Source organism: Python bivittatus, unplaced genomic scaffold (genome assembly GCF_059951505.1).
Source record: "Python bivittatus isolate LINGU-HERP-01145 unplaced genomic scaffold, Pbiv_v1 ctg000680_np1212, whole genome shotgun sequence".
Taxonomy (NCBI): domain Eukaryota; kingdom Metazoa; phylum Chordata; class Lepidosauria; order Squamata; family Pythonidae; genus Python; species Python bivittatus.
The window spans coordinates 10110936-10137356 of NW_028277095.1; the positions used below are offsets into that span (position 1 = coordinate 10110936).

The following is a 26421-nucleotide window of genomic DNA, read 5'->3' on the forward strand; positions in this document are numbered from 1 at the left end:
GCAGTTGACCACGGAGAGCTCCAGAAAGGAATGAAAGACAAATCTATCTTGAAGGGGGACGTCTGACTCCTGGCAACCGAAGGAGGTTCTGCACTTGCTATTCTGCCTGTTTCCCCTCCTCGCCATTGCTAGGCATTCTGTGATCTTCAAGGGGAGAAAACCTCTTCATGGTTAATAACCAGGAACAGAAATGGTCACCAGCAAATGCTCTCCTCATCTACTGTATCATAAGCTATTCCTATGAACTATGGCCTGACTGATTGATCGAAGCTGAGGAACCAGGAAAGGCAAGGCAAGTCCTCCCTTTATCCCCCCTGCTGCAAGTTGCCTTGGAACGACAGGTCATCTCTTGCTGAGGCCCCAAATGCTATTAATGTTACACTAGCCACTGACCAGCAGGAGGCACTACATGAGCTTGTTGTTGTTTAGTCGTTAAGTCATGTCCGACTCTTCGTGACCCCATGAACCATATTGCGCCAGGCCTTCCTGCCCTTCACTGCCTCCCTGAGTTTGCTCAGTTTCATGCTCATTGCTTCAGTGATGCTATCTAACCATCTCATCCTCTGCCGTCCTCTTCTCCTTTTGCCTTCAATCTTTCCCAGCATCAGGGTCTTCTCCAAAGAGATCTCTCTTCGCATTAGGTGGCCAAAATATCTGAGCTTGAGCTTCATTATCGATCCTTCCAATGAGCAATCAGGGTTGATTTCCTTTAAGATTGACTGGTTTGACCTCCTAGCAGTCCAGGGGACTCTCAAGAGTCTTCTCCAGCACCACAGTTCAAAGGCATCAATTCTTCGGCGCTCAGCCTTTTTTATGGTCCAGCTCTCACAGCCATACATTACTACTGGAAAAACCATAGCTTTGACTATGCGGATCTTTGTCGGCAAGGTGACATCTCTGCTTTTTAATATGCTATCTAGGCTTGCCATAGCTTTCCTCCCAAGGAGCAAGCGTCTTTTAATTTCATGGCTGCAGTCTCCATCCGCGGTGATCTTGGAGCCCAAAGAAATGAAGTCTGTTACTGCTTCCATTTCTACCCCTTCTATTTGCCAGGAATTGATGGGTCCAGATGCCATGATCTTCGTTTTTTTAATGTTGAGTTTCAAGCCAACTTTCGGACTCTCCTCTTTCACCCTCATCAAGAGGCTCTTTAGTTCTTCTTCACTTTCTGCCATTAGGGTGGTATCGTCCGCATATCTGAGGTTGTTGATGATTCTCCCTGCAATCTTAATTCCGGCTTGTGATTCTTCCAGCCTGGCATTTCTCATGATGTACTCTGCATATAGGTTAAATAAGCAGGGTGACAGTATACAGCCTTGTCGTACACCTTTCCCTATTTTGAACCAATCGGTTGTTCCATGACCGGTTCTAACTGTTGCTTCTTGGCCCGCATACAGATTTCTCAGGAGACAGGTAAGGTGGTCTGGTATTCCCATCTCTTTAAGAATTTGCCACAGTTTGTTGTGATCCACACAATCAAAGGCTTTTGCATAGTCAATGAAGCAGAAGTAGATATTTTTCTGGAACTCTCGTGCTTTCTCCATGATCCAGCGAATGTTGGCGATTTGATCTCTAGTTCCTCTGCCTCTTCGAAACCCAGCTTGTACATCCGGTAGTTCTCGGTTCATGTATTGCTGAAGCCTAGCTTGTAGGATTTTGAGCATAACCTTGCTAGCATGTGAAATGAGTGCAATTGTGCGATAGTTTGAGCATTCTTTGGCGTTGCCTTTCTTTGGAATTGGAACGTAAACTGACCTTTTCCAATCCCGTGGCCACTGTTGCGTTTTCCAAACTTGCTGGCATATTGAGTGCAGCACTTTAACACCATCATCTTTTAGTATTTTAAATAACTCAGCTGGAATACTGTCATCTCCACTAGCTTTGTTGTTAGCAATGCTTCCTAAGGCCCACTTGACTTCACTCTCTAGGATGTCTGGCTCAAGGTCAGTGATCACACCAGCGTGGACATCAGGGACATTAAGATCTTTCTTGTATAGTTCTTCTGTGTATTCTTGCCACCTCTTCTTAATCTCTTCTGCTTCTGTTAGGCCCCTGCCTTTTTTGTCCTTTATCATGCCCATCTTTGCACTAAACGTTCCTTTCATATCTCCAATTTTCTTGTAGAGATCTCTAGTCTTCCCCATTCTATTGTTTTCCTCAATTTCTTTGCATTGTTCATTTAAGAAGGCCTTCTTATCTCTCCTGGCTATTCTCTGGAAATCTGCATTCAGTTGCTTATATCTTTCCCTTTCACCCTTGCTTTTCGCATTCCTTCTTTCCACAGCTATTTGTAAAGCCTCATCAGACAGCCATTTTGCTTTCTTGCATTTCTTTTTCTTTGGGATGGTTTTAGTTGCTGCCTCCTGTACAATGTTACGGACCTCCGTCCATAGTTCTTCAGGCACTCTGTCTACCAAATCTAATCCTCTAAATCTATTCATCACCTTCACTGTGTACTCACAAGGAATATGATCTAAGTCATACCTGAGTGGTCTAGTGGTTTTCCCTACATTCTTCAATTTAAGCCTAAATTTTGCAGTAAGAAGCTCATGATCTGAGCCACAGTCAGCTCCTGGTCTTGTTTTTGCTGTCTGTATAGAGCTTCTCCATCTTTGGCTGCAAAGTATGTAATCAATCTGGTTTCGGTATTGACCATCTGGTGATGTCCATGTGTAGAGTCGTCTCTTGTGTTGTTGGAAAAGAGTGTTTGCTATGACCAGCTTGTTCTCTTGACAGAACTCTATTAGCCTTTGCCCTGCTTCATTTTGTACTCCAAGGCCAAATTTGCCTGTTATTCCGATTACTCCTTGACTTCCTACTTTAGCATTCCAATCCCCTATGATGAAAAGGACATCTTTTTTTGGTGCCAGTTCTAGAAGGTGTTGTAGGTCTTCATAGAAGCGGTCAACGTCAGCTTCTTCAGCATCAGTGGTTGGGGCATAGACTTGGATGACTGTGATATTGAATGGTTTGCCTTGGATACGCACTGAGATCATTCTGTCGTTTTTGAGGTTGTACCCCATTACTGCCTTTCCCACTCTCTTATTGACTATGAGTGCAACTCCATTTCTTCTAAGGGTTTCTTGCCCACAGTAGTAGATATAATGGTCACCCGAATTAAATTCACCCATTCCCATCCATTTCAGTTCGCTGATTCCCAAGATGTCGACGTTCAGTCTTGTCATCTCATGTTTGACCACATCCAGCTTGCCTTGGTTCATAGATCTTACATTCCAGGTACCTATACAATATTGTTCTTTGCAGCATCGGACCTTCTTTTCGCTTCCAGATACATCCACAGCTGAACGTCCTTTCGGCTTTGGCCCAGCCGCTTCACTCTTTCTGGAGCTACTTGGAATTGCCCTCTGCTCTTCCCCAGTAGCATATTGGACACCTTCCGACCTGAGGGGCTCGTCTTCCGGCATCATATCTTTTAGCCTTTTGACATTGTCCATGGGGTTTTCTTGGCAAGGATCCTGGAGTGGGTTGCCATTTCCTTCTCCAGTGGACCACATTTTGTCAGAACTCTCTGTCATGACCTGTCCGTCTTGGGTGGCCCTGCACGGTATAGCTCATGGCTTCACTGAGTTACGCAAGCCCCTTCGCCACGACAAGGCAGTGATCCATGAAGGGGACTACATGAGCAGTTTCATCTTATTGGGACTCTTCAGGTAAAGGGTCCTCCCTGCTAGATGTTCAGCGTCCAACCCCTTATGGCGATTTGAACCCACAGCCCTTGCACTTGATGACTGCACGGTGCATTCAGCTCTCTTGGCCTGGCTGTCAGTAGCTTGCAGGAAGAGAGGTCTTACTCAAGCCATGGAAGTGGGCCTTCCTTCTTTTTTTTCTATATGCTCTCATACTAGAGAGTTTTGTGATTTGTCATTATTTTTTAACTACTGACAGCCAGGCCAAGAAAGCTCTACAGCTAAAGGAGGGGTGGGCTGGAGGCTTCTAGCATGAGGCCAGACCAACAGAAATCACAAAACTCTTCTTGTATGAGGACACAGAGGGGAAAAAGGAGGGCGTAGCTGCAGAGCTTCTACAGAGTGCTTTTTCTGGGGAAAACAGGAAAAAGTTTCAACGTGTGTTTTAGTATCTATGAATTGATACTGCCACTGAATGTTTGCACATATATAGTCCTGATTTATTGTTTTATTTTAAACTCATTATATTCAATTCATAAAAATTGGGGATGCTAGTAGTAAACAATGAACAGCAAAACCACAAGTATGGAAGAGAATTAGGAGGTAACTAGTTAAGCTCCTTTCCCAAGTATTTAGTTTTAATCTCATGCCACTAATATAAATAAAGTTTCACCTGAAGTAAAGCCAGGGCTCACCCCAGCCAGAAAACAGCATTCGTAGATGGGATTGTCTGGAGGGTGGCAGAGCTTTAAGGAACTATTCCCTGCCTCCTGGCACCCCAACATTCCTGCCCTTTCCAACTTTGCCTGGGGTCTTCAGGGGAGGGCGAGGAGGAGGAAGCTTTTCTGTTCTCTCATAGGATCTTTCTCTGGCCCTTGGCCTGAGAAAAGCAGCCCTGCCCTTGCCTGCCCTGCGTGAAGCAGAACTCTGCCTCCAGTTGGGTCCACAGCAGGGACCGCCGGATTGCAGGCATTTGGCACAGGAGGTGCTGGGAAGTTGGGGCTCCAAGCATCTTTTGCTGCTTATCTGCAGAGCTAGAGGAGCGGCAGTAGTAGTCAGCAGTGCCATTCTCAGCTCTCAGTGGCTGCTATGGCCGGTGTTTATGGAGAATTGGCATTCATTATCTGGGGCAACAGCAATGGCCGTTTTGCCCTGTCGTCCCTCAGCTGCTTCTGGAAATAAAAGGAACTGCTGAAAGAGGAGCTAAGAGGTCCACAGCTGCAGACGGAGGGAAGAGGGTCTGAAGGCGTCCCTAGGGTTTTAGCAAACACATGGAGGCCAGAGGAGGGCAACTCTGAGCTGGTGGATGGTGGCAGCCTGCCCGCCACTCCTCTGCCCTTGCTGGACAGGCCAAAAAGCAGCGGGCTGAAGGCAGCCGCACTTCCCTCTGTCTTCCGGCTGCAGGCGGAAGCGCCTTCTCTCCGCCTTTCCTTGCTCTGCTTGTCTCAGGGCAGACTGGAAGTTGCGTGGGGATGCAGGAAGTGAGGCGTGAGCCTGAAAGGGGTAAGGGCCCATTTCCCATGGGTTCAGCCTATTTCCCCTGCAGGGACCTATCCAAAGCTCCTTGCAATCTGCAGGCTTCTCCTGCAGGAAGAAAAGGCCTCTTATGATTGTTGAAGCAGGACAGGATCCTCCTGAGGTGAGGAAGGATGGCGGTTGCTGCTCCTGACTGCCAAGGAGCCAAGCAGGGCACAGCCTGCAGCCCCTCACGAGGGCACCGCCCTTGAGCCAGGTGTGGAGAGTTTGCCTAGGCATAGCGTTTTTATTGACCTGAGTCCGGTGGTAAACAACAGGCAACTCTTTGGCACTAACATAATAAATCAGTTAAATAAGTAAAATTTCAGCCCCTGTGTCCGAGGCATCCCTGGGCATTGCGCAGGCCACGTGCTCAGATGAGCGGCATCTGGCAGGCGAGTCGGTGAGCAGGGCCCGCTTGGAGCTGTCCAAGGTCCTCCTTCCTGCCACCTCTGGCTGGGCTTGGGTTTTTTAAAAAGTAAATGTATTAAAGTTTTAATGACAGTTTAGCATCATCACAGATCATATTATGTATTTCACATAACCTGGGGGTTGATATCATTTATAAACCAAATATAAACCCTTTGGATCCTGTGGAATGACAGCTTGCCATCCTGTTTCTTCAAAGTATGAATTTTATCTGATATTTTTTCAAGAACAACTACTGACCAAATTGTATTTATGCCATTTTTCAATTGATATATTAAATTATCCAAACATTTCCAAAGCTGAGCAATTCACAGTTTAGCAGCTCAGATTCAACTATCTTTTGAGTGGGCTTTTCCCTGCTTTCACCTCACACAACTGACTTCTTGTATGAACCTCAGGTTTAGAAATTCTGGAAACTGTAGGGAAGGTTTGGATTAAGGTCAAGAAGAACACAAGCAAACATCAGATAATAACTACTCAGGATCATCAGAGCTGAGCCTTGGTCTGAACAGTGCAAACCTGCCTGTGGAATGAGAGCTGGATTTAATGGACACCAAGCTTAGTCCCACAACTTCCAGCTATGAATGAGAGCTCACCCCTATGAGAAATTATCCAAATATTATGTGTCTTTTCCATGGGCCACCTGGACTTCTTTTATAGGATAATCACAGATGCCATTTAGTCCAAACTCCTCCTCAGTGTAGAAGTCACTGCAGGACCTCTGGCAGATGACTATCCCACCCGTTTGAAGATCTTCAGCAAAGGAAAACTCACCACTTCATGCCAGCTCAAAAAATCATAAGTTTCCTCCTGGTATCCAACCTTTATAATCTTAACCCCTTGTTTCTGGTCCCACCCTCTGGCACAATAGAGAATAAATCTACTCCTTCTTCCGTGTGATAACATTTCAGAAATTTAAGATTGCTATCATCTCTCTCCTTAATCGTCTTTTCTGGGCAAGGCTAAACATGCACAGCTCCTTTAACTCTTCCTCATAGCTTTTGGTTTCCAACCTCCACCCTCTTGGTCAACCCCTAGGAACCCCCTCCAATTTGCTACTATCCTTTGAAAAATGCAATGGCCAGAACTGGATACAGCACTCCAAATGGGATCACCGGTGGTCCAGATTACCTCCTGGGATTTGGACTTTGTGTTCCTGTTCATGCCCCCCGAGAAGAGCATTTGCCTTTTTTAGCAGCTGCATCGTCTGCTGGCTCATAGTTGACTTGTGGTTGACAAGTGCAACCAGATCCTTTCACAAGTACCACTGAACATCAGGTTCCCCATCCTGGACTTTCATTTTTCTCCCTAGAGAAAGGTAGAAAACTTTTGCAGATTTTCAAAAAATCTCTGAAAAGGTTTTTCAACTTGTGCAAAACTTGGTCTTTCTCCCTGCTCATTCAGCCCACTGCTAAAGCCTGTCTGGATCTCTGTGAATCTCTCTCTCTCCCCTAAAGTGTTCACCACCCCTCCCAGTATTTATTTATTTATTTATTTATTTATTTATTTATTTATTTTTAAACTTGTATGCCGCCCATCTCCCCCAACGGGTGACTCTCGGTGGCTCAGAGTTATGTGCTGTTTGCAAGCTTAACAAGCACCCTCTCAATCCCCTTATCCAAGTCATGGACCAAAATGTTATACTGTGTCCTTGCAATGCACCTGTGTTTTTTTCTTACTCCTGTGAAAGCATGTTTTGACCCACTCTTGTGGAAAGCAGCCAAGCCTTGGCTGGAGCCTTGTTTCCTTTTCACAGGATTGCTAGTCAGTGCTGCAGCTGCTAAATCAAAGAAGGACATGGGAGGATACGTCTGCCATGGAGCATGGGGACCTGCTCTGAAAGGTCCAGACTCAGGTGGAGAACATCTGCTTCACCCACAGAGGTCCCAGCTTCAGAACTCCTGCCATGGGGGCTGCTGGTCTTCTCCACCACGTACCCTTGCAAGGCCCAGCAGGTCTACTGTCTTGAGAGACCAGGTCTTGCCTATTACTCCCCTCCTCACAGGGCCACCTAAAGGATGGTGATTGAAGCAGTGGGAAGCTGAGGAAAATGGTGATAGCAAGTCATAGGCCACTAGCAAGAGGCACCAAATCTCACCCAGCCCATCTGGTACCTTGCTGAAAAAATGTTTGGGGTCTGCTCTCCTTTGGCGCCCCAAAAGTGAGCTTCCTTCCTCCATCAGAGAAAGAGGAACAAACTCAATTCTATTCCTGGACTAGGAATGGCACTGATTTCTGAGAGTCCAAGGATGGAAGTGCACATGCACAGAGGGTCTGCTTTCTCTCAGGGCTGATACGTGGTTGCTGTTTGCTGCTGCATACCAGGAATGCCAACACTGTGGTCAGGCCTGGAAGGATGATGGGGCTGGGGGAAGGAAAGAGGACCCTTACTCACACGCCTCGCCACTACAGTGATAGGCTTGGATTGTGTTATGATGGAGTCATTTCACAAATGTGATGGTGGGGTGGCTGCAGCTAAGAGATCATCCATCCCCGTTTCTGAAGAGTGGTGAATTATCACCTGCAGTAATACTGGACAACTCTTCTTTCAGTGCCCCCCGATTCAGCAGAAATGTATGCATTGATTAATGCCGTGACTTCCTACTTCCAAAGACTCTCAGAGGCTTATCTAATTGCATGAAACCATGAAAACATAACATATAAAACCAGGCATCTTGTAGCAACTTCCTCCTTCTCTATGAAAAACTTTGCCAAAGAGTGTGTGGTCCTTTCAGCAGGTCATATGCAAATCATCTTCAAGCCAACAACCTGGCGAGGGGGCCAAGAGAGGCAGCTCTGGGAATCAGAGAAAGCAGTGCCTGATTGGTCACTGGGAAGAAGGGGTACCCTCTGCAAAGGTGGAAGACCCTCACTCAGCCCCCAGCAAGGAGGTTAGACAAACATGTCAGCCTAAAACAGGCCATTATCCGGCCTCCTTGTGTCCATCCCAGCTCTGGGAAACCTCTTCCAATATGGGGGCGCTGTGGTGGTGCACATTGCTCATTCCCACTGCATGCAGCACCATCTGGATTGGATTGCTCCCACCACCACCACACTGTGGAGGATTGTTAACAGAAAGCATATGTTATGTTTGAAATTAATAATCATTTTCATTTTCACCAGCTGCTGGTAATTGGCTTCCTTTGCACAAAGAAAACTGAGAACAGCAGGGTGGAAATTCAACCTCTCCTCAAATGAAATGAGAACCCATTGGCAGGAGAGATACTCAGATGCTCTTCCAGAATGAGGTGCAGCTGCAGACCCACAGTGATTACACCCACTGGATTCATGTGCTATTCATGAACTACGATCCAGGTTGTGGAGATCTGGTGAAAAAGTAAAATCCGTTGACCCAGATAGCACTCAAGGCTTTCGGCTGCTGTCCATATTCTGTTGGGCCAAGTGATCCAGTGCAGTGCAAATTCAATCAGAACACAAATCTGGGGGTGAGTGACAAACCCTCCTTTGCTATATCAATCAGGTTCTGTCAGGTTTACTTAATGGCTTTTGGGGGTCAGAATGTCCAAGCATCATTTTAAAAGACTGCTAATGATGTCATCAAAGTAGATAAAAAATGGAAATCCACAGGTAATAGACTCATAGAACCATAACATCTAAGGGTTGGAAGGGACCTTGGCAATCCCTGAGAGATGCCCACCTGGACTTGGTTTAAACAACTCCAGCATAGGAGAGTCAACCACTTGAGGAAATCTGTTCCATTATCAAACAGTTCTTATCATTACAAAGTTCTCCTTGATGTCCAACTAAAATGGACATTAAATTCCTTGTAATTTAAACCCATTGCTTCTTGTCCTATCTTCTGGATCAACACTGAAACTACCTCTTCATGGTAGCCCTTCAGATACTTGAAAGTATAGTATACTATCACCTCTCCCTGCAGTTTTTTATTCTCCAGACTAAAAAAATAAATGTCTTTTTCCTTTCAAGTTCCTTATCATCTTAGTTGCTATCTTCTGGGCATACTCAAGTTTGTCAAAGCCAGTACTTGGAACTGAATGCAAAATTCTAGGTGCAATCAGCCCAACACAGTATAGAGAGGAACAATAACTTCTATTGATCTTGACTCAAGACTTCTGTTTATACAGCCCAGTATTGCTTTTTTTTTTTTTGCAGCTGCATCACACTCTTGGCTCATGCGCATCTTGTGATCCATCAAGACACTCGGATTATTTCTTCACATATCACTGCTTAGTGTCTCCTTTCATCCTGTACTTATGCCTTTGTTGTGCAACTTTGCATTTGTCCATACTGAAAGTCATCTTGCTAGACCCTGTACATTGTTCCAACTTGACAAGGTCCTCTTAAATCATGATGATATTCTCTCAGATGTTTGCTATTTCCCTATCTTTCTGTGTTATCTGCAAATTGATCCAGCACACTTTGCCATCTTCCCTACTAAGATCTCATGGGAAACTTTGTGGAAAGCTTTACTGAAGTTAAGCAATAACCAAAACGATACGAAACCATGCGCTAGTTTTCAGTTTCACCAACAGTTTTCAACATTACTTTTTTAAAAAAAAGGAGATGAGGAAGTACTAAAAGTCCACAAGTCAGGTGACCCTCACAACCTCTAGCCTGCTGTCAGACTCAGTCTCAGGACATTATTTGTCAGTATGATTAATATCAGGTCACTGAACTGTTGGGGACAGTTCAAATGGTGGCTTTGGCCATGCAACCGTAGCCCCCGTCCTGTCACAGGACTTGGGTGGAGCCCTCATTTTGGGAGATGTCGCAGTCCACTAAGGATGTAAGCGTGTTCAAATGACTGAAGACCATTTCCAGAAAAACCAAATAGCAACAGCTGTAACAGATGCACTTGTAAAGTGGTTGGATCACCAAACTGTTTTTCACACTGATCAAAGCTGTCTCAAGAAGTGTGCCAACAGCTACAGAGGAGGTAAGCACTGCCCACCCAAGAAATAAAGGGGGAGCGAATCTTGGAAGGCTGCGAGGCAAATGTTCTATAGTTGGGTTTTCTATAGGTCGTGAGCATGTAGCTATTCAATCATGTCCTTAAGAAGTTATGTCTGGACTTCACTTCTTTGACTCTGTTTGCAGACAACAGGAACAAGCCAGCTTGCAGTGCTGATGGAGAGATAGATGTCATGGAAATGATGTGAGTGAAAACATCGGATTTGACAACTGGAGTGGAAACTCAAGGGAAATTGTGAAGTATGAAAGTAAGTGACCTTGCCTTGTTGCTCGAGAAAGACCATATTAGCTCTTTCGCAGATCCTGGAGGACAAGTGCAGTGATTTAATGAAAGAAAAAGGCAGACTGGCTGCAGAAGAGGTTCAACAACCCCCCACCACCACCACCACAGGGCCCAGCAGAGAAATAAGGGAGGGATGCTTACACTGGGGCTCCCTCCCAAGAAGGTCAAGCTCTGAGAAGAAGGTTTGAATGCTCTTGGAGCATGGCAGTGTGCTGACTCGGTTTGGCCTGCTAGCTCAGCCTCAGCTCAGGGTTGTTCCCTGACTGTAGATAAGGAGGGGGGCAGGGAAACATATATCAGATGTTAGGAATGTGTTCATGAAGCCACGTGTCTCAGTCAGGAAAAGGGTTGCACTGATCCTGTAGGCCACCTTGAACCAACCGGCATTGCTATCTACAGCATTTCTGATGGCCCGTGCTTCTGTATCTCCTCGGGGGCTACAGTGTCTGCCGAAGCCCTGCCCTGTCCCTGGGACAGTGGCCCTTTTAGTTAAGGATTTCAAAGCAGAGGCCAAAGACCCTCAGCAAGACACCGCAGTTTCCCCCTGTTGGCCTCCCCCATCCCCACCATCAAGCAGAGAAATCGAGGAGCAGAGAGAAATCAAGGAGAAAATGGCAGCTTGCCTGGCAAACCAGCTCCCGACCCCAGAAAGCCTCAGAACTAGCCAGCCAGGGCAGGTGTTCAGGTGTGGACCAGACTTAAATCCATACCCAGCCACAGAAGCTCCCTCTGGGCTAATTTGGGCTAACCCCTCCCTCTCAGCCCAACCTACCTCACAGGATTGTGGTGGAAAAAAAAGGCAGAGTAAGCATTCTCTGTGTCTCCCTGAGCTCCTGAAGGAAAGCTGGGGTAGGCATCCAGCCAATGAGAGAGCCAGGGAAGATGCTGGACTAGGAGTGGGAGTTAGCCCTGCGAGGTAATCCAGACAAGAGGCACAACCAGGAGCGCTAACCCTTATTTCTACTTTAAGGTTCCAGTAACAAAATCTTGCAAGACTGAAAGAATTTCTCCCCTCCTTTCCTTTTTCTCTGGAAAACTGGGGGGGGGGGGTCCCTTCTGAAATGCTCCCCCCTCCCCCTTTCTGTGGGCTGTCCCATCTGCGGTTGTCCCTCCTGCCCCCCAGGTCATTCCCGCAGACCATTCCAGCAGGAGAGCCAGGCTCTGTGGCACCCTTAGCCCCAGAGGCTCCCTGGGTGACTTGGGCGAGTTGTTCTCCCTCGGCCTAACTACCCCATTGGCTGCTGCTGGGGAGCAAAATGATGAGACGAGGCCCACGTCAATTGCCTGGAGCTCCAGAGGAACCATGGGACACAGCAAACCACCCAACAGCACTTGTGAGGAGGGGTGGGACATCCGCCACCCGCTGACCTGATGCCAAGGGAAGAGCCCCAGCTGCCCGCATGCTGGGGCACAGGGAAAGAGCGTTGCTCCCCTGTCTCCCTCTTGGGGCTTCCACCTTACCTGGCCTCCTCAAGCTGGTATTTTCAGCTACTCTTGGATTTCTCTCTCAGTCCCATTAGGGTCAGACTGATACTGTTAATGGCATTTCCATAGCTGAACAAGAAGCATGGCTGTGCAATATCTTGAGAGCTGAAATGCTCTCCAGGGCTCCATCAGCCCAGCTTTAATGCAGTTTATGGTTATTTTAGCCTTCGTCAAATATTCAGCAGCAGCTGGAAAAAAACTGCAGGCTAACAGGCAGTGAAATATGGGACCTGTTAGCCAAAGGAAGAGCATTTGTGTTCAGTTGAAGCCAGTCGCGGCACCAGCCCCTCCCCAGAAAGAGCCCATGGCCAACGGCCAGCAACTCTCTGGCCTCCTCGCTAGCCCTGGCAAGGAGCCCTCGGCCTCACCCCACCGGGGCTTGTGCAAGGCCTGGCCCCTGCCTTTGAGACCGGAGCACACCCAGAGGGTAGGCAGAGGCAGCCAATTTGTGAGCTCTGTGTCCAGCGAGAGAGAGAGCTCTCTCTACCAGAAGGAGAAGTGTGGATACCCTAACACATATGATTACACAAAAGCAATAGGAAAGCCACCCAATAGTAAGTGTCTTTGGGACTCAGGTGGCACATACAAGAGGGCACTCTCGGCCACCCCCACTGCTTCAAGCACTAACTCTGAATGAGTCATTTTTAAAAGCTGCTGAACCAGCCTGGAAAGGGTCCTGCGCTCAGGGTCTTCCTTCCACCTGTGATTCCTGGGCTTCATGTCCTACCTTTCCAGCCCAAATCCCGAAGTGACTTAATTTTAAGCAATATAATTTCAGAATCAAAGAATTACAAAGCTGGAGGGGCAATTTAGGGCCCCCGATGTGCCTGGCTGGCCTTCCCCTAAACTGTCCCAGTGTCTTCGATTCCTTCTTAAAGAAGATGTCCAAAACTGGACACACCACACACTGTGTAAAGTGGGGCGATTCCTCCCCAACCATGCTTTAGAAGTACCCTAACCCCTAACACTGTATTCAGGGAAACGAGATCTGGGGCAAAAATGGGCAGTGAGTGGGACGGGATGGTGCGTTATCTGTATCATAATAAAAAGATTTTCTAGAATGAAACCAGGCATGTGGACTGGGGGTGATGTGTAACCTGGTTGCCTTGATTTCACCCCATAGCCATGCTGAGCACCACCTTTGGAACTTTTTTTTTTTCAGGTAAAACTGGGTTTGCGTTTTACGGAAGGTCTGTAAAATATGCCAGGAACAAAGGGTGTTAGGTTTACTGATCTAGCTATTACAGGTAGTAAATTAAATAGAGGGAAAGTGTCTCCATCTCTCAAATGAGTTGTTCTAGGAAAAGCTGCACCTGTAGAAAGTAGGTCATTAATTTAATTAAGAGCCATGACTTTAATTCACAAAGATGGGCTTTGAAATAAAGTCAGGCCTGGAAAGTAAAACAACCTAATGAATGAACCCTAACCCTACCTTTTTCTAGCCCATGGAAATTCATAACTGAAGTATTGCTCACCACACTTTTCTTAGAAAGATGGTTGGGCCATGGACGTTGTAGTCCTCAGCCAGAGCCTAATACCCCCTTCCTGAATCACCCTGGGCCAGCTGGGACTTGTTCTGTTCCTGTGAGAAATACATATTGCAATCCCATTTGACAGGTATTCCAGGTTTTCTACAGTTCAAAACAAGTCTAATGCGGACAAGGGCGATGATTCATGTTACAGTAGAAATGCAATTGAGGATCCTCTGAGTCAAGAATGGACGCTTGGACGCTGGTGGCTTTGAGGGGATCAGAAATGGTAAGGATAAAGAGCTGTGATTTTGAGCTGCTGCTGTCTTCCAATAGAGGGTTCCCAGGATGGCTGGTCCCTGTGAGGGATCCCTGTGATGATTGCATTGCGCCAGGCTGGGCTAAGCAGCAGTGGGTTTTAGGGTTCAGGCAGCTGTAACTGAGACGGTTACGCCCATTACAATGAATGGGGAAATCAGTGCTAGGAATGGGAGGATAGATTGAAAGGGCAGGAACAACGTGCAAGGCATTTGGCACAGTGCAGGCCTTTGGGGACCTTGCTCACTAAGCTTGCCCTGAGGCACTTCATGTCTTGGCACCTCTTGGGCTTGCAGCCAAGCCTTAAGATCAGCTTGGGGTTTTCTTGAAGCTTCCTCTTCCTCTCTTCATCCTATTCTGGTGCCTCCTCACTAGACTGCAACTGAACCTTAATGGAATCTGCTATATACATATACTCTGAGGGGAGATTCCTCAACCAATGATAAGAGAGAAATTTCTGAATGCACTAATGGGGAGATGTCAGAAAGGGATTTGGAAGCTGAGACTGTCCCTGGTCATCTTTAAACTGGGCAAAATCATAGGAAGTCTTTAGAACCCTATCTCAGGGGTACCTGCACACCCACAGGATGGTCAAAGGGTTATCTGAGGGACTGCCCCCCCCCCAATTATTTCTGCCTGTCCCGTCAGATCTGGCAGAAGAGGCATGCTGCGGGTCCCGTCTGTTAGGGAACTGCACTTGGCGGGTCCCAGGAGGCGGGCCCTCTCTGCCACGGCACCTACTTTATGGAATCTTCTCTCCCCAGAATTGAGGTTAGCTACATCCCTTTTGACATTCTGCAAGTCCCTCATGACCTGGTTATGCCATCAGGCCTGGGGGTCCCAGGATACTGAGGAGATGTTGCGATGGCTCCCTTACTGCAGCTAACATCATCCGCTCCTGTTTTTGTGTTTTTTGTACTTTTTAATAATGAATGTTTTTATATGGTTGTTTTATTAATTGTTATATGCCACCCAGAGTCACTTTTTGTGACATGGGTGCCCATATAAATTTGATAAATAAATAAATCTGTTACTTGACACTACTTGAATGAGTGCACCCATCCTGACCTTCTCATTTGCAGTCAAGTTGTATCTCTGTTCTTGTGTGAATATGCTGTTCTTGGAGAGCCTCCCAACAGAGAGATGGGATGTGGAACTCACAAGCCTGTTTCAGAAAACTGGAAGGAGTTGAGGGCTAGGAACCTGTCCCAAGCATCTGGAAAGCAGCTGCCTTCTCTCTCACCTGGCTTCAGGGATCACTGCTGCAGGGCCAGCCATATCCTGTGCCTTGGTGTTCCATGGTGTCTGGTGGAGTGTCAACCAAACCATAGGCAAGCATAACAGATGGCCACCACACTTGCCCAGGATGGTGCTCGTGGTCATTCTCCAGCCCCACTCAATATGTGGCATACCAGAACATCACAATGTCCATGTTCTTCCCTTTCTGCACCTACATAATAGATGTATGAATAAAGTAGTCAACAGAAATTCAGTCTTGTAATGGGAAGAAAGAGTATCAGTCTTTCTAAGTGCCTGAGTGACAGAAGGCACTTCCACACCAGAGCTTTCTGCCATTTTGGGGTCAGCTCCAGACCTGATTGATTTCATAGCATTAGTTTTAAAGAACTATATTTATTTCTGACTCTGCTCTGATGTACTTGAAACCAAACCAAAGCTAGCATTTTCTGCAGACCTTGTGTCTGTGTTTCCAATGGGAGAACTCAGGGAACCCAATTCTCAGCTGCAAGGCTCAGGTCAACCATTACTCTCCCCCCACCTCGCAATTCACATTGGCTAGAATGCATCGCCCAGCCCCCAATCCAGCCACTGCAGCAACTACAGTCAGAGCTATTGGAAAAGACACAAAATTGTCAACATGTTCTAATGTTACAACCTATAGGTCTTTGTTTGTTTGTTTGTTTGTTTTTAATCCATCTGAAGAATGGCAGTAAGGAGGCTGGGAAGACATTGGAGGGTTTCAGTGTGGTTCATGTTTCTTACAACCAAACTTCCTTGCAGAATATTTCACCCCAGCAGTGTCTCCATTTATTTGCAGACCATCGGATAAAAAGAAATATTGGTATGAACCCTGGCATAAACTTATCACAGTAACCATTTTTATATGCCATGTCCTCGGGACATTGCCTTCACTTAATTCCCAGCCCACAATAGAGCAGCTTAAAGTTGTCTTTAGCTGTTCCGTTTTGAAAAAAAAAAGTGTTTTCCCTCTTCTTCCAACACAATTTTGGTCATGAATTCAACCTAGATCGTGAGGTTCTGCTCACAGTTAGTCATGCCCTCATCACCTCCCAAATGGACTATTGCAATGTGCTTTACATGGGGTTGCCCTTGAAGAGTATCTGGAAGCTCCAGCTGGTACAAAATGCAGCGGCACGGGCAGTTATACATGCCCCTAGAAGGGCACATGTTACACCTCTGCTCCGCAAGCTGCATTGGCTGCCGGTTTCCTTCCAGGTCCAATTCAAGGTGCTGGTTTTGACCTTTAAAGCCCTACATGGCCTGGGGCCTGGTTACCCGAGGGACCGCCTCTCCCCGACTACATCCACCCATCCCATCAGGTCTGGCAGGAAGGGTATGTTGCGGGTCCCATCTGCGAGGGACTCCATCTGTCGGGGCCTAACAGATGAGCCTTTTCTGCATGGCACCCGCTCTCTGGAACATCGTCCCTCCTGAGGCGAGGTTGGCCCCCGTCCTTGTGACCGTCCAGAGAGCTCTTAAAACCTGTTTTTGTCCAGCAAGCCTGGGGATCCGCTGGTGAGAGGGAGCCTGCACACTGACTATATTATACATAATATCTCCCCTCTTGTAATCTTGCCTTATTTATTTTGTTTTTAATCTATGTCTATTGTTTAACTATTAAATGTTTTAATCCTGGTTTTATTGTATGCCACCCAGAGTCACTTTGAGTGAGATGAGCAGTCATATAAATTTGATAAATAAATAAATAAACAAACACACAAACCTAGCATGCTCCACTGACAATCTAGGTGTGATCTGCTCAGTTCTTACTGGCCACACTAGGCTGCTGCAGACATGCTCCTCCCATCTAGTCCCTGGTCACTGACCTCCATCATCACTGCAAGGGAGACTAAACACCTGGCTTCTGCAGATCCATCTGGCCATGTATTGCCTGACTGGGGCTTTCTGAAGCATTAGTCAGGTTTTATGTGGGTTCCTTATAGACATGGTTTTAGCACTCTTTTGAGAAAGCACAAGTGGCCAACTTAAACTGGGAAAGAGAGCTGGGTTCTGCCACTGTGTGTCACTGGCTTTGTCACCATCATCTGCATGACAGGTTTTCTCCTCCTTGCATTAGCAAAAACTTTCACCTGGCTGAATTTTTGACAGTTTTGATTACTTTGTGGGAAAAGCAGCACCATTTTGCCTCATCCACAGCCATATATCAGCTACTTCCAAGGACCATAAGCTGTAAAGCCAAAAATGGTCTCACTGCCAGCATGCCCATTTCAAGGACAGAACCCATTCCTCATTCCCTCTGTGGCCTCCTTCATACCCATGACCTGCCAATCAGGGTATTTCTGAATACAGATCTAGCCCTCTTCTAAAAGAGCACTAAACCCATGTCCCAAAATAGCTCAGTTAAGTTTGAGGCACCTCCGTGCCCACAACCTTTAGTCAGGCAACTTGACAGGTGTTTAAACACACCATTCCAAGCACCCCACTACGCTCACCAACCCTGCCCTACCCCCATTTAAGGAGAGTGACTGGCATTAGGGGAGCTCTTTACTTGCCCAGGCTCTGAACTGTAAGGACAGCGCAACGGCTGGCCTTGTTACTGTGGCAGAACAGGGCATGGCCATCAGGACAGCCAGTTGCCACCCCAGCAATCTTTTCTGCCAGCTCAAGGACCGGTGGATTGCAGGCTGTGGCTGCAGCTGGAGGTAAAATGCCTAGAATAATAACTTTTCAACAGAAAGATATAGGGAACTTGCTGCAAAATACTTGTTTTGTTTTCTAACATAAGCTTTGTAACTGGAAAATGAATCAATCAGGACTATAAACATTCAATACGTATGATTTAAACAGTATTAGTAAAAGGAAGAAAATAATGAGATACTATTTCTTCTTATAGGAAAATGTATTTCTTTAATAAGCTCCAGCTAACCTTTCCAACTCTGCTGGAGGATAGTGTTGCTCAATCATTAGCTGCCTTACTTTTCTGCTTCACAAACTTACTGGATTTTTTAAATGTGTAACTACAATTATGATAGCAATTGCAAATGATGGACTTTCTACTTTTCTGTGAGATCCTGAAGACCCTCCTTTTTGATGATGGTACCCAACCACCTGGGAGGCAGCCTCCTGGCAAAGGGGGAACACCACAGCCTGAGGGATGCAGCCCTCAAATGCCTCCCCTCGCCCCGGCAGGTCAGGAAGCCAGCCCTGCCCTGCTGCCGCTGGTCCCGGCCACCAGCAGCCCAGAGGCCACTGCAAGAGGCCGAGAAAAAGGTTGCCCTTTCGGTCAGGCGTTTGGTGTCAGCAGGCTTAGTGCATGAATTGTTTGCATCCGAGGAGGCACCAAAGCATCACTCCTTTGAGAGCTGCTAACAGATTCTAAGAGCCCCGAGGGGGAAAGTCTCCTGGAATGATTCAGGAGCAAACCGAGCAAGAATGGGCTCCCAGCACAAGAGAGCGAGGCTGGCAGACGGCCTGGGCTGGCAGAGAGGCGCAGGCCCAATGCCTCCTCTGGGCAGTCAGGGTTTGGGCTGCAGCGAATGCGCTAAGTGGTGTCAGTGGAGCAGAAGCAGCAACAGCATCCATGCACGGTTCAGGAAACACAGCCGGGCCTTGGCAACTACTGTTGCAGGAAAGATTTGCTGGGGTGTTCACAGGCCTTTGGTAATTAACAATTAATTTCACTCAAGCAATTATAAAGGTGGGGGCAGGAAAGGGCTTCTTTCTGGAAGAACCAGGCAGCAGCCCCAAAGCAACTGGTGACAAAGTCCCCCTCCCTTTGCTGACTTGCTTTAAAGAGGGCCATCGAGGGGAGGGAGGGAGGGAGGGAAGGAGGGTCTCCCTGCCATTTCATTGTAAGGAGATGTTCATTTGGATTCCTGCACTAAGCAGCAGGTTGGACAAAGCAGCCTAAATGCCCCCACCCCCACCCCAATTTCAGGAGTATTGTGATTCTACAAATGATACATGCTGTGAATTGAACCAATAGCAGGAACAATCCTTCAAAGATTTTTAAAGAATTTTTAAGGCTAGCCTTAAAAGTTGCAAAAAGGAATTTTTCAACAGATTGCAAAAAAGTCTCGCCTTGTCTCTTTGCCCAGGAATCGTACCTTTGCGCACAATTGTCGTTAGAATCGGCCAGGTCTATCCCTTACGGCTACCCCAGTTTTCTTGGAAGCAGTCAATTTTGGGGCCAAGGGCCGCAGGGAGGACGCTCCCTTCTGCACGAAGGGTCTTTGTCCTAAAACGAACCCTTGGCAAAAGTCAGAGGAGACTAGGAAGTGCTAGCCTGAATCAAAGGGCAAACATAGAACAATTTGTTTAAGATGTCCAAAGAGGCAAAGCGGCATTGGTAGGCATTTTTCTTTCCATCAGTTTTCTTGCAATTTTCTTTCAAAATCAGCTGAAGTCACATCTTGCTGCCCTTTTGCTCATCAGGATCAATGCACTGAGTGTACAAAGGGTAGACCTGATTCCCCCAATGGGGAGTGATCAAGATCCCCTATCCAACAAGCAGCCCTTCCATTCCTGGAAGGGGGTGTATGGGAGGAAAGCAACTCCATGACTGCTGAGGGCCCCCCCAGCTGGGAAAAGCAGCAGTATCTGTTGAACTAAAGGAGGGTCTCCCTCCCCACCCCCTGCATGACTGCCCCCCCTCCCTTGCCAGGCCAAGGAAACATGCCCGGGGTCCAACCAAAAGAGGCAGGCCCTCCCAATCAGGGACCCCATTTGGCCTCACCGTGATCCGCTGGAGTGAGATTAATCCCAGTGTTGTGTGCCTGGGGAGGGGCTGTCATTTAGCACCTCTAATACTTCCTGGGTAATGGCATTACTGCCCCCTTGCCGAGACACTAATGTGGTTTGCAGCTGCGCGCAGTGGCGCCTGAGATGCGGCGGCTGCCCAAAGATTGTGTGGGAAAGGAGGGGAAGCCTAATCCGAGAAGACAGCAAGGGGGAGAACTGACAAAATGGGCTCTGGCAAGCTCAGGCCAGAGGGTCCTCCTGCCTCAGCGCAGCATTTCCCAAGGGGAGGGGTGAGGCCCTCGGGCCCCCTAGGGCTACAGAGCATGACTTGTGAGGACACCTCTCAGGCTCCTTTGGCCCCAGAGGGTGGAATAGGATTTCCACAGGCCCACAGGTTGGGGAGGTGGTCCTCAGGGCATGGCCACCCTTGGGCCACCAAAATGTTTGTGACTGCTGGCATCAGGCACGGGCAAGTGTGCTGCTGGTCCCACCTCCCAGGGCAACTACAGCCATTGCAGCCCAAAAACTTCGCATCATCCAGCCCCTGAACTGGACGCGACTTCCTTCTAGGTTCTGGTGGGCTGAGCCACCCACAGGCATTGTGTGCTGGAATAAAGCTTCTCGGTCAAGTCCCTGGGGGGTTCCCCAGATAACACCCTCCAGGCTCAAGGCCCTACCTGGCCTTTTTACATTTTTTTAAAAATGAAAACATTTTTGGAAGCCAGTCTCCACCACCACCTTTTTCTAGGAAATCCAAATGGGCCCCCTATGTTCTTCTTACATCACTTGGACATACGCCTGAGCCGGCCTAGGCAGCGAACAGAGAAGGTACCAGGAAGCATGCTGGTGATCAGGTGCTTGGTAACTGAACCCACACACTTGGAGCCTCTTGGGGATGGGCAATACCCTGCCCACAGCAGAAAGTTTGCAAGCATAACCACAACAGATTCTCAAAATCCCAAATGAGCCCACCAGTTCAAAAGTTATAAATATGTAAATATAAATATAATATAAATCCACATTTTTCCTTTTTTCCATTCTGGAGCAAATGTTTCAGGCTGCAAATTGTCCACTGGAGCTGTGGCCCTCCTTCACCTCCCACTTCCTGGGGTTGCTGGTCTCACTTTCCCCCTGAGAAGCAGCCATGCTGGATATATGTTTTGATTAGCCAAGCTCCAAAATGCATTAATCAGCATAACCCAATCAAGGCAGCCCAAGTCTCTAATCAGATTACATTCCTCTGCTGATGGCAGCTGGTGCCTCTGTTGAGCCATTGCAAATTCAGACTGGTGTGTCTTCTTGGAGGCCTTCAGCTCACCAGAAGCATTTCTTGGCACCTTCAGGGTGCCTCAGCAACACCAGCCCAAGGGCCTTGGCTTGGCAAATGCATCAGCCTGGGCTCTTTTAGCATCACCTTGCCAGGAAAGGCAGGAATCAGCTCAACTGTAAGGATTCAGCCTTCCTTGCAGAAATTCCCCTGGACCCCAACAGAAAAGAGGGGACAGGTCCAGAGACCTCCTAGGAAAACAGGATGGTGTGGCCTGTGGTCAGGGATTTCATCTTAGTATTAAATGGCCTTTTTAAAGGTGGGGGGGGGGATTCTATTAGCCCCACAGCTTTCAAGAGTTGGGAAGGCAATTAGGAAGATCCACTGTTAACTGGTAGAAAGAGCAATTTGGTATGACTGGTTGGAATGAGGAAGGGAGGTGAATTAGGACCAAAAGGTGAATTAGGACCAAGCAAACGAGGTCCCTGCTCATCTGTTTGAAGAGAGGGAGGGAGTCTGAGAGCATTTAAGAGGGAGGCAGCAGGGAGACCCTTGGAAGAATGGGTTAAAGTTGGTGCAAAGAGAGGAGGAGGAGGAGCAGGTTGGGACTGCATTACAGCAATAGTGAGACAAGCACTGCAGTAGGAGGGAGCAGCTTTAACCCAGCAGTGAACCCCAAAGCCAGCCCACCCCCCACCGGGAGGCAGCACCCAAGACCCAGCAGGAGCAAAGGCAAGACAGCATCCCTCTCCTCCTAAGCACTGATTGGCTGCCCACAGCAGCCTAGCTGGCCAACAGGAAGAGTTCTTCAGGAGAATGAGCTTCCCATGGCCTCTTCCAGACCCTTGGCTGGGGCTGACCTGTGAAGCCTGCTATGCGCAGACCCCAGGGATTGGGTCAGTCAGGGTTTTGCATTTGGGGGCTCATGCCTCATTGCTGCCTCAAAGTCAAGCTCTTGTCTTTCAGCCTCACGTTTTGCTTCCATGGAATGGATGGTTTATGACTAGGACACCCACAATGGCAACCTTCTAATTAATAGACATGTGTTCCTTAAAAGCCAGGTTGCAACCAGAGCCAAACTCCAGATGTGGGCCCATGAGGATCAGGAAGTACCATCTGAGGAATCAGGATGCTCAGTTAGGCATCCTTATCATCCAGTCCGGGATTAGGACCATCCACATTTCACTACTCCTCAGACTGCTTTACCAAGGCCCTACATACAAACACAGAAAAAGATGTGACTGAATGTCAAACCTACATTGTTTTGGTGTTTTTGAGTCAGTGTTGATGCCTGGCAACTGCCTGGACAACTCCCTGCAGTTTTCTTCGCACGATTTCAGAAGTGGCTTGCCATTGCCTCCTTCTTAGGGCTCAGAGAGAGTGACTGGCCCAAAGTCACCCAGATGGCTTCATGCCTTCACTTAAGGCAGGACTAGAACTCACAGTCTCCAGGTTTCTAGCCTGATGCTTTAACCATTACGCCAAACTGGCCTACATTAGCCTTCACCAATCTGGCGGCCTTCAAATGCTATGGTCCTTAAGCCACAACTACCTTGACCTTTGGACATAATAGAATATGAAGACTTGTAGTCCAACATATGTAGAAGAGACTAAATTGGGAAGGGTGGTTATGTTATGTCAGGGTTGTAGAGTTCTTCCATCCTGGGAAGTACTTCCTTTTCTTCTACTAACAAAAAGAAATGTAAGTGGAAAGTGAGGTTGTGGAAGAGGCCCTGAGCAGCCCCTGCAGCCCACATTGGGGTTTCTAAGGAATTGGAGGCCCAGTGGTACCTCACTGAAAACTAAGAGCTGCAAGGCCATGGATTAAGAACAGCCCAGGCCGATGGCAGTGAACTCATATGGTGACTTTGGTACTAGTAGGGCTACCATCTTTGGCTGCAAAAATTCAGGCAACCATTAGCAAGCAATTTTGGAAAGTAATCCTTTGCTATCTAGTGGTTATGTGGAGTTTTGCACCCAGATATGGTAGCCATAATGGGGGAAAACCTAGATGGTTATTTTCTGCTGAGTCTGTTGCTAATTTTACAGAGTTGTATTTTTTTTGTTTGTTTGATGGGATTGTTTTGATTTTTATTGTTTAAATTGTGCTGAGTAATGTAAAAGCATTAGAGGGTGATTGGTGGCATATCCATTTTCTAAAGCAATTACTGGCAATAGCATGGCCTAACTTGATAAAAGAATGATTCACTGTTGAAGCAGTGTTGATCCCTATCAACCAGGCTTTGAGTTGGGCAGGAGAAATTATGTCCCTTTTCCCAAGTAACAACCTGTGACCCATCACCTTTAAGCACAGCCTATCGACAAGGGACTGGGGCCTTCCACTGAGCTATCAGATCTGGGCTGAAAAAGTCTGGATGGTTACTAACGGCAGCAAAGAGATACCAACAACTTTATGTCTCTGTTGCCATCTAGTCGTGTTCTGGATTTTGGCCACCCAGATCTGGTGGCCTGTTGCCTCTGCTCCTCATTTTTCCAGTCCTTTCTGCTTCTTCAACATGGCAACCTACAAACCCTGAGCAGATAGTATTTTAGAAGGAAGTACCAGAAGCCCTCCAACCTTCCCTCTGCATTCTCTTCTTGTACAGGCATCTCTGGATTCATTCTCCCCAGATCTGTTCCTGTTCCTCATAGCCAACAAGCCAGCACACGTTAAATTCTAAATGTTTGTAATTGATGTACCTTGCCTGTAAAAGAACCTGGGGAAGTAATTAGCAGGGGTTATCCATGTTGCTATAGAAACATAATGATGGAAATGAAGCAGAGGATAGAGTCTTTCCAGGCACACAAACAGGGAAGATTGGCCTGCAGGACTCACACCCATTGCAAGCGCTTCGGGTTCGGCTGCAGGGATTTCAGGAATACTCTGTCTTGATGTAGGGGAGGATGACAGAATCTTGAAAGCCTGTCAGAGTTTCTCTCTCCCCATCTTACACCAAGCAACCAAAATTAAGGCAGAGTTTTTTCTTTCTCAGGGCTGAATAATCTTTTCCCCTCCCATAACTATGTCTTGTTCCCTTCCCCCTGCTCAAGGCCAGGTCCACAATCTTTCACACAGCCTTCACTCTTGCTTTTGGTTCATCTGGCTCCAGGCAGATATTTTCCAAAACCCTCCAGTGTCTCCACCCTGCTTTCCTAGCCTCTAGACTCCCTTAGTAAGATACGCTGCCAAGGACTGAATTGGGGCACTCCCAAAAGCAAAGATGAATGGTGGGAAATTTAAGACAGAAAAATGACAAATTCAAGGAACAGATCATGGGAAATAAATTCATGGTGGTTGCATATTATTTTCAGGTTCATGCTTCTTCATGCCAGTTGCTGGAGAACTGCAGTTATTATGACAAGTAGGATGGCCTCCCAGGGACATCTGGTTGGAAACGCTGTGAGAAACAAGTCCTGGTCATTGGTCTTCAGATGCTCTGACAGAAGTGATTGTATTTAGTCCTATCTCCCAGATTGGGCAGAAACAGAATGGAAATAGGCCCAATTGCTCTGCTTCTGGTTGTAAATGACAGAAATAAGGAGGAATGGAAGTTAATTCCCTCTCCCTTCCAGGAGCTGGGGTTCTTGAGAAATATGAGGTCAAGGTCTAATGACATTGGGGAATGCAAAACAGCCCCATTCACCCACAATGTTAATGGAGCCTCATGTCAATGAAACAGCACAAGTAGTTTCAGTGCCACATAATTCTACACGAATAAATAACCAAGTGGATTAAGTACATCAGTGGACTGCAAAATGAGAAGCCTCAACAATTCAGCAAGATTGACATTTTCTCCATATTTTTTTTCTGATTTCTGAAATATTTTCTGACTTCTGTTGAATTGCATCAAGTTCATGGGTTCTCCTGTTGGAGTTTGGGAGGCATTCTTTCCTGTCTTGGTGTCCTGAATGGTCTAGCCAGCTCATAGCAAGATTGTGATGGGAATGGCCTTTTAAGGATTGAGATGGTTAAGATGCAAATGAAACGATATATGCTAAACCAAACATTTGATATGTTATTAATCCTTCATTTCTTGCAATATTGTCCTTTTGTGACAGCATGTCAGTCAACTCTGTCTCAGAGTAATTTAGCATATAAACTTGCAATTTCTGTGTGAGAAGCAGCAGCCTTATCATTGTAATTCAGAATCAGTGCTGCCTTTCCCCATTACCTTCAGCTAACATTAATTTTCAGTGCAAGTGCTCTTTTCCATTTTTCTTTTGCCGTGTTTGGCTCTAGAATAAATCAGTCCCTGGAGGACATTTCTGTTTTGCTCACTGCAGCCCATGAGTGTGACTTGAAGCGACCCTGAAGGAGAGTTGGGAAGAAAAATCTCTGAGTGCTGACAGCTGTGTCGCTCCTGAGCTGGAAGAGCTTCCCATGTTGCTCAGGGCGCGGTGTGGCCATGTTCCCAGGAAGTGGCAGTGCACAATTCTGTTCAGCCTGTGACAGTCATCCTTTGGGGACCCAGAAGCAATATCTTGCCCAAGGCACTACACGACACCATGAGGGCAATGCCATCACTGCCAACTGGTCAATGACCCACCATCTTTTCTTCAGACTCAAATGCCAGCTCAAGTTCAAATTCAGTTTTCAATGGTTTCCGTATGCAGTTAAGAGAACAATTTAAAGTAGACAATGGGACATTTGGAATTGAGCAGCAGAAGACAACATTTGAAGTTGAATTATGTACAACATGTGATTGCTAAAATGTATAAAGAACTTTGTTTATAACATACTGCTGGAACAGTGGGAAAACATGTGGTTGAAAGATTGAAATTCACATTATGCGAATTTAAATTTAAAAGAGAATTTTTATAAAATGATGTACCATTGGTATATGACTCCAGAAAAATTATCTAGAATGTATAAAGGTACTTCAAATTTATGTTGGAAATGTAGATAACATGAAGAGTCATTTTATCATGCCTGGTGAACTTGTAAAAAAGCCAGACAATTTTGGGTTCAAATACATACAACAATACAAAGAATTGTAAAGACTAATATTCAACTGATATCAGATTTTTTGTTTTGCTGGGACTAATGGACAGACAATTAGAAAAGAGCCATGGAAGATTATTTTTATAAATGAT

The 26421-nt window shown here is 46.8% G+C and overlaps 1 protein-coding gene across 1 annotated transcript in view; it reads right to left on the reverse strand.

Moving 5' to 3' along the window:
• Positions 1-3833: 3833 nt before the first annotated feature.
• Positions 3834-26421, reverse strand: part of LOC112542916 (uncharacterized) — a 69990-nt gene continuing 47402 nt past the window's right edge. The window contains exons 7-8 of the mRNA XM_088151905.1: positions 15343-15549; positions 3834-10847 (exon numbers count right to left, since the gene is read on the reverse strand). The gene's annotated coding sequence lies outside the window, so the exon portion shown is untranslated. The remainder of the gene's footprint in view (positions 10848-15342; positions 15550-26421) is intronic.